Source organism: Zingiber officinale, unplaced genomic scaffold (genome assembly GCF_018446385.1).
Source record: "Zingiber officinale cultivar Zhangliang unplaced genomic scaffold, Zo_v1.1 ctg246, whole genome shotgun sequence".
Classification (NCBI taxonomy): Eukaryota; Viridiplantae; Streptophyta; class Magnoliopsida; order Zingiberales; family Zingiberaceae; genus Zingiber; species Zingiber officinale.
The window spans coordinates 1,230,427-1,239,198 of NW_024589918.1; positions in this window are offsets into that span (position 1 = coordinate 1,230,427).

Below are 8,772 nucleotides of genomic sequence, written 5' to 3' on the forward strand. Positions count from 1 at the left end.
TGATATACATAATATGAAAACTATGGATACTGGATTAATCTCTGCTAGAAAATAGGGCTGCTAGAAACATGACTTACCAAGTTAGCTGCTACAAGGTGTCGCAGCTACAAGGAGAGTTAGCTGCTACACGTTGTAGTAGCTACCTTTCCATGTAGCTACTACACCTTGTCGCAGCAAAGGAAGGTCCAACGTAGAGCAGGCGGTTGTTGCAGCCGTCGGCCTTCCACGTCGTAGCATAATTCCTTCCGACCTTCTACAACGACCAATCCAAGATGAGCTGCTACAAGGACGATTTCCTGCGAAGTAGTTGATGCAACGTTTAGAAGCGAAGCAAAGGTGCAGTACATCTTTATACAATTATTTCAGCTATTATGATAGACCAATTTTTGTAGGCTATAGCGGTGTGGATTAACAAATTAAAATGGAGTGAGATGGTAGGATCTCACAGCAGCTGTGCGATTGAAGACGTCGGAGAAACCTTCCCGCCGGGAGCGCGAGGGACGAGGGACGAGTTTCGACGGAGGACGTTGAAGGAGAGAGCGAGCGAGGGGGAGAGCGAGCGGAGAGGGAGATTTTAATATTAAACTTTCCCGACGGGAGTGCGAGGTCGACCGGACGCTGGAGACAGAGGGAGCGAGGGAGAGAGAGCGAGCGGCGAGGGAGACGACGGGAGCGAGGGGGAGAGAGAGAGCGGGGAGAGAGATTTTAATTTGGGTAATTTCCGCAGTTGAAATTTTGACCAGAGGCCAGAAGGGGAGAGAAAATAAAAGGAATATTTTATTTGTAGAAAAACCGAGCTGACAACGCCACGTCTGCGCGTCACTCACGATCGCGCACAAAACGTCGCCTAGCACATCAAATTTATATATATATATATATATATATATATATATATATATATATATATATATATATATATTACATGGGTAAATTTATTTTATTATCTCTTTTCTCTTATCTTATCAAAACATTGCTCTTCTTTTTTCCTTCATCGTAACAACAACACCGACACATAAAATCCTCTCTCTGCTTTGCTACGACGCTTCATCATAAATGCAATGGAACTTATGTGTCTAAGGCAACCAATTCTCAACCCTGATAGAGATAGATTTCAGCGTCACCTTTTCAAGAACTAGAGGATTCTTTCCTAATCAGTTCATCCTCCTGCATGTTTTCATTATGCTGACCAGATTTGACGGGCGCTCAGTGGAGGCATTGAGATAGTAGAGTATCGACGGGATGATATATCATCAGGTAGGCAATAGAACAAACAGGACCTTCTCACCAGAATATTCACTTCGTCGAACTGCATCCGCCTCCGTTTGCATGGCTTTTTCCTGTCAATCCCACCATCCCTGCAGTCTCTTTATTCCCAATCTTTTTGTATTTCTCCTCTCAACAACAACAATTACATCTACTCTCCTCTTCCTCAATTCCAGCCACCTAACAACACACCAAACAGTAGCTTCATATTTTCCCTCCTTCCTTGACAGTAGCAAGCAATGAGAAGAGTGATTTTTATTAGTATTAATCCTAATATCAATTATGAGATGATTGTAAAAGGCTCATTTTATATCATATATCATTATTAATAAAAGACAAAGTTGGTTATTATATTTATTTCAGTTCAGTGCTATTTAAATAAGTATAATAATGTCTTTGGATAGTAGATTCTTATCTACAGTATATCAATTGATTGAATTGATAGTGAGATATTGTAGAGAACACTACTCTTAACTATTCATAGTCGATAATTAATATACAAGGACAATATTAATGCGTTGAGACTAGCATGTAGGTCAACGGATGACTTGATCTCACAAGTCATGGATATGAAATATCAGGTTGGCACATGGGTATATATATTAAAGAATATATACTGAATGACTTGCCATAAGAATGTTTCATGGATTGTTATATGAGTGTCATAAACATTCTCATATGACTATTGGTATGAATAGTCCTTAGACCTGAAGTCACTACAGTTCCCTACATAAGGAGTTGTGTACTTTGATATAGCAAACGTCACCTGTAACAAAGTGGACAATAAAGTCGATCACTGGGTATGCAATGAATTATGCGGAGGGATGTGAGTGATGTAGATGGGATCTATCCCTTCCTTATGACGGAAGCGATATCTGTAGACCCCTTGATTAGTAGGACACAAAGAAAGCATGATCATGCTCAAATGAGTCAGTATGAGATATTGAGCTTATTTGATTGAGTGTGCCTACTTAGAGATCAAGAAACACAAAGGTTGATAAGAGAATGACACGGTCTATACCTCATTGATCAATCTAGATATCAAGGATAGAGGGACCAAATCATACAAGATAATAGTCACGGACAGGTTAGGTCGGATCTTGACCTTCTCATCACTTGGGTCGCAATGATGTCTTACTAGATGTCACTCATTGCTTATGTATCTAAATGTTGATTTGGGTGCATTGTCAACGTTACGAGAACCTATTGGGTCACACACAAAGAACAAGTAGATTTGGAGAAGGGTTCATATGATGAATCATTGGATTAAATCTAATCCGAATTGGATTTATTGAATTAGACTCAATTGGATCTAGTTATTTGATCAAGTCCAATTCAAACTAGACTTGAGGAAGTCAATTCAAATTAATGAAATGATGATTCATTAAATTTGAATTGCATGAGAATTAATTGAGTAAAACTCGATTGAATTAGACTTGAGTTAGACTCAAGTGAGTTAGACTTGAGTTACACTCAAGTGAGTTATACTTGAATTAGACTTAAGTGAGGATAAACGAGAAGTCATTCATTGAATTTTCGAAATTCAATGAATCATTATATTCAATTTTTGAAATTGAATGAAAAAATGAGGAGTTTCAAAATGACCCTTAATGGAGAGTGAATACCCATTAAGGCTCATTAATGGAATTAATTGTAGGTGCAGCGGAGGCCGGCAAGAGGGGGGTGAATTGCTGAAAACAAAAATAAACTATACCCTCCTCGGATTTCAACTCAGAAAAGTAATAGTAAAATAATAATAACAAATAAAGAGATAGAAATTAAATAGAAGACAGGAATTTAACCTGGTTATAACCAAGGAGGTTGTTAATCCAGGGCAATGAGAAGCACACTAAAAAAAATCTCCTTTACTGAAGGCGGAGAAGCCTTTTACACTTTGGAAGCTTAGAACTATTGCTAGGAATGGCTACACGATTGATTGCTTGAGTTGTTGTTTAATTCCTAGCTCCAGGGGCCTTTAAATAGCCTCTGGAAATTCTATCCCGAGGGTCCAAGGCGCCTCCAACAAGGTCCAAGACGCCTCCAGCTCGGTGAGTGGATAGAATTCTATCCGGTGCTCGAACGGTCATTCTGACCTGGCTCAAGGCGCCTTCAACAAGCAATGAAGGTGCCTTCAATGTTGAAGGCACCTTCAATGCATGTTTAAGGCACCTTCAAGTTCCTGTTACAGTAACTTTCTGCTACAGTAATTTCCAGCCTCTTTTGACTCCTTTTCTTCGCTTTGGCTTCCGAAGCTCCGTTCTTTTGGGTGATTGCGGCCAACCGAAATAGAGCTCACCCGAACCCAATTCCCGGCCTTCTCCTCGAGCAGTCTTCCTCCCCTGCTTAATGTCCCTCGAACGCCGCGCATGTTCTTCTCGCCCACCGGTGTACTCTTCCGCAGCTCTCTCGTCCTTCGGACGCACCGAGCCCGTCGGCTCCCTTCCCGTGCTGTCCTTCTCACTAGCTGCGTCTTCCGCTCGACTTCCTGCGCTCCTAAGTTCCTGCACACTTAGACACAGGGATCAAACACAAAGCAGGACCTAACCAACTTGGTTGATCACATCAAAACTACCACGGGGTCCAACATTAATGGCATTAAATGTTTTCATTGGATGAAAAATACTTAAGTCATTTTACTCTCATTTTTCATTATCCTTCCTCTTCTTCTTTCTCTCTTGGCCGAAATCACTCTTGGTTGCTAGCACAACCATAAGTGTTTTTCTTCTCCATTTTTGTGAGTTTGTGAGACAAACGGAGGAACACTTGTTCGTGTGAATACCGAAAGAGGCACAGACGCTTGATCATGCTGAGATTCGAGCTATCGGGAGATCGTGTGCATGCTACAAAGGTATAATCTATCATGTTCTTAGATATAAACTTAGTATATAGTTTTGTTCCCCTTCGCATGGATTTTCTGGAGGAAATAGGTTTTTCTGCTGCGTGTTTGCGTGCTTAGCAACCTATTTCCTTACAGTTTTCAATCTCACCATAGTCATTAAGAAGATCATCATTGTTCCATCTTCTTCGGCAACACCACCCTCCTTCTCATACCTTTTCTTTTTTTAAAAAAAAATTATTTGCAATGTCAGATAATCAACAACATCATGGCCAAAGACAAAGTTAAAAACAATGTCAAATCTATCACATCATTAGACATACCGGAAATTAATGCTCCAGAAGATTTGATTGATCACATACTTAGGGAAAATATCAAATTTATTTTAGAAATGGACATTTTAGTATTCAATGTTTTAGACGATTTGACTCAAATTTCATTGGTAGTTCTGCAGCTTCAAGACAACTAACTGTTTTACAAGTATATCCTAAAGTCCTTTCATCTGTGCTTACTCATGGTAAAATCCAAGAGTTTTTATCTACTGATTGATATACTGACATTGGAATAACTCATCATATCACATCAGATTATAATATCCTTACAGATGTAATGTCATATTATAACTCAAATACGGTTCAAGTAAGCGATGGTTCAAGTTCATAAATTGCTAATATATCTTGGAAACACATTGATTCATTTATCCAATTGTACTTTTCACATACACAATGTCTTTCATGTTCCATCTTTATTAAAAATTTACTCTCTACACGTCAGTTTTGTCTTGATAAGTGATAACAATGTCATTTTTGAGTTTCATCATAATCATTCTCTTATAAAAGATAAAGGAACAAATACTATTATGTTTTATGGGAGAATAAAAAATGACCTCTACTATCTTCAAAGTTCTTCAATCAAAATTTTTGTTGGTGAACATACAAATAAATTAGCTTGACATGCTTGACTTGGTCGTCCTTCTATTCACATTATTTAGTCAATTACCAATAGATATGGTTTACCTAGGACCTATATGAAATCTAAAAGTCATAAGCTATCTTTCTCTTCATCCGATCATATTTCTAATTTTACATTTGAAATAATTCATTTAGATATTTAGGGTCTTGCATCTATTTTGTCTAACCAATGTTTCCAATATTATGTCATCTTCATTGATCATTTTAGTAAATATACTTGGCTTTATCCTATGATAAGGAAATCTAAATTATTAGATATATTCTGTAATTTTTAAAATCAAGTTAGAATGATATTTTAATCGTAAAATATTCTCTTTTCATTTTGATTGGGGAGGCGAATATCAAGTTCTTCATCATCATCTTGTCTTTTATGAAATTGTTCATCGAGTCTCTTATCCTCACATTCTAGGATAAAATGGCTCTGCTAAGATAAAACATAGACATATAGTTGAAACTACCTTAGCTCTTCTTCATCATGCATAAGTCCTGCGTAAATTTTGGAATGAAGCTGTTAGCACTGCCGTATATCTAATAAATCGACTTCGTACTCCATTGCTAAATCATAAGTGTCCTTTTGAAAAACTTTATAATCAAACTCCTTATTACACTTTCCTTCAAATTTTTTGTTGCGCATGTTATGTTATCTATGGTTACACCCCTACTCTAAACACAAATTTGACTCTCGTTCACTACAATGTGTTATACCATAGTTATCGTTGATTGCATATAGCAACAGGACAAATTTATATTTCATGACATGTTACTTTTGATGAGTCTTTATTTTTTTTCAATAGCTTCTTCAATCTCTCCTCCAAATACAGGTGGCACCTTCTTGATGTCACCTAATATTGTCAGAAATGATGGCATTCTAGGTTTTGTTCCAGGACTCTCTAATACATAATCACCACAAATTGTTGATCTAGTCTCTGAAGCTTCACAAGTCAAAGATAATACAAATCCATCATCAAAATCACCATGTCTGTCTATTTCCTCGTCACAATCAACAAGTGATTCAGATGATAATCCTCCTCGACGCATGTTTCCCTTGAGTGACATATATGCACGATGTCCACCAATGATAACTCCACATCCCCTTCCATGAGTTCTAGTGGTCTCTTCAAAATCTATTGAACCAACTTGTTTTACATAAGCGAACAAGGATCTAAATTGGTGTAGTGCAATGGCTACAAAATTTGATGCACTTCTTCGCAATGGAACTTGGAGTCTAGTTTCTCTCACTCCCTCCATGAATGTTGTAGACTCTAAATGGGTATTCCATCATAAGCATCAAGATTTAATGATACTTTTAACCCAGTTATCAAAATTACATCAGTTAAACTTTATTATCGATAGTTATTAGTTCTAATTGGCTTGTACGACAATTAGACATTTCAAATACGTTTCTCCATATTCATCTTGAGAAAACTATATTTATAGAGTAACCACCTAATTTCATTTATCCACAATTTCTATTTCTTGCTTGTCAACTCAAAAAACCCTTATATGGTCTTCAACAAGCTCCTCGTGCATGACTTCATCGACTATCTAATTGGTTACAAGCTCAAGAATTTTTTGGATCAAAGACTAACTTGTCTCTATTCCACAAATATAATGATGGATCTATGATATTCTTGCGTAGCATATTGTTCAGTCCTCTTTTCAATTTGCAATCAAACTTTTTCATGCAGTTGTCTCACAAACTTAGCTTTTCTAATATCATCTAAACTGGCACACTCAGAGACAGGCAAAGATGATAAATCTAAATGAGTTAAAGGGTTGAACCCATATACCACTTCAAAAGGTGAAAAATTAGTAGTAGAATGCACAACTCTATTATAAGCAAATTCAACATGTGGTAAATAATCTTCCCAACCTTTTTAATTCTTTTAAATTATAGTTCTCAATAAAGTAGATAAAGTTTGATTTACTGCCTCAATTTATTCATCTGTTTGTGGATGACAAGTTGTAAAAAACAAAAGCATTATTCCCAATTTTCCCCATAATGTCTTCCAAAAGTAGCTTAGGAACTTTACATCACGATCTGAAACTATACTCCTCGGTACTCCATGACGCCACACAATCTCCCTAAAAAATAAATCAGCAATATGGTTAGCATCATCTGTTTTCCTACAAGAAATCAAATGAGTCATTTTAGAAAATCTATCCACAACGACAAAAATAGAATCCATACTTCGTTTAGACCTTGGTAGTCCTACAACAAAGTCCGTGGAAATATCAACCCAAGGTTCACTAGGAATTGGTAAAGGTGTATATAATCCATGAGGTAAAGATCTAGATTTTGCTTGCCTACATGTAATAAAACTTGACTACATCTCGTTTCATGTGTGGCCAAAAGAAATGCTCTACCAACACTTCTAGAGTTTTTCTTACTCCAAAATGTCCCATTAGTCCCTTACCATGAGCTTGTTGGATTAATAATTCCCTTAATGAACAATTAGGGACACAACCTATTCACTCTAAAAAGAAATCCCTCATGCCTATAAAAATTCCCAAATGCAATATGCTCACAAACATCAAACATATTTCCAAAGTTAGGATCATTAGAATATAGATCTTTAATGTATTCAAATCCTAACAATTTAGTGTTCAAAGTAGAGATCAAGGTATACCTTCGAGATAAAGCATCTACAACAATATTTTTCATACCTTGTTTATATTTGATCACATAAGGGAATGATTCATTAAACTCCACCCATTTTGCATGACGTCTATTCAACTTACTTTGGCTCTTCAAATGCTTCAACGATTCATGATCAGTGTGAATGACAAACTCTTTGAGCCACAAGTAATGTTGTCAAGTCTCTAAAACCCTCACCAATGCATACATCTCCTTGTCATAAGTTGGATAGTTCAAAACTGCTCCGCTGAATTTCTCACTAAAATAAGGAAGAGGTCGATCTTCTTGTATTAGCACAACTCCAATACCTATTCCTGATGCATCACACTCAATTTCGAAAGTTTTAACAAAGTTAGGTAATGCAAGTAATGGTGCAGAACTTAGCTTCTCCTTGAGTAAGTTGAAAGATGCAACTTATTCATTATCCCAACGAAACTCAACATTCTTTTTAACAACTTCAGTCAAGGGTGCAGCTATAGAACTAAAATTTTTAACAAATCTCCTATAGAAACTTGCCAACTCGTAAAAGGTACCTCAGTTATCATTTTTTGTGTTGGCCACTCACGAATTTCCTTAAGCTTTTCTTCATCAATGGATATTCCCTTAGCACTAACAATATAACCAAAAAATTCTATTTGACTAGTGCAAAAAGAACATTTTTGAATGTTAGCATACAATATTTTATTTCGCAAAACAAGTAGAATTTTTTGTAAATGATTGACATACTCATCTAAATTCTTACTATAAATCAAGATGTCATCAAAACATACTACAACAAAGTTCCCAATATAAGCACGCAAAATATGATTCATTAATCTCATGAAAGTACTAGGTGCATTAGTTAGCCCAAATGACATAACTAACTATTCGTACAAACCATACCTACTCTTAAAAGAAATTTTCCATTCATCTCCCTCACGCATGCGAATTTGATGATAGCCAGACTTCAAATCAATTTTAGAGAAAATGTAATAACCATATAGTTCATCTAGCATATCATCTAATCTAGGAATAGGATGACGATACTTTACCGTAATTTTGTTGATAGCCTTGCAGTCAACGCA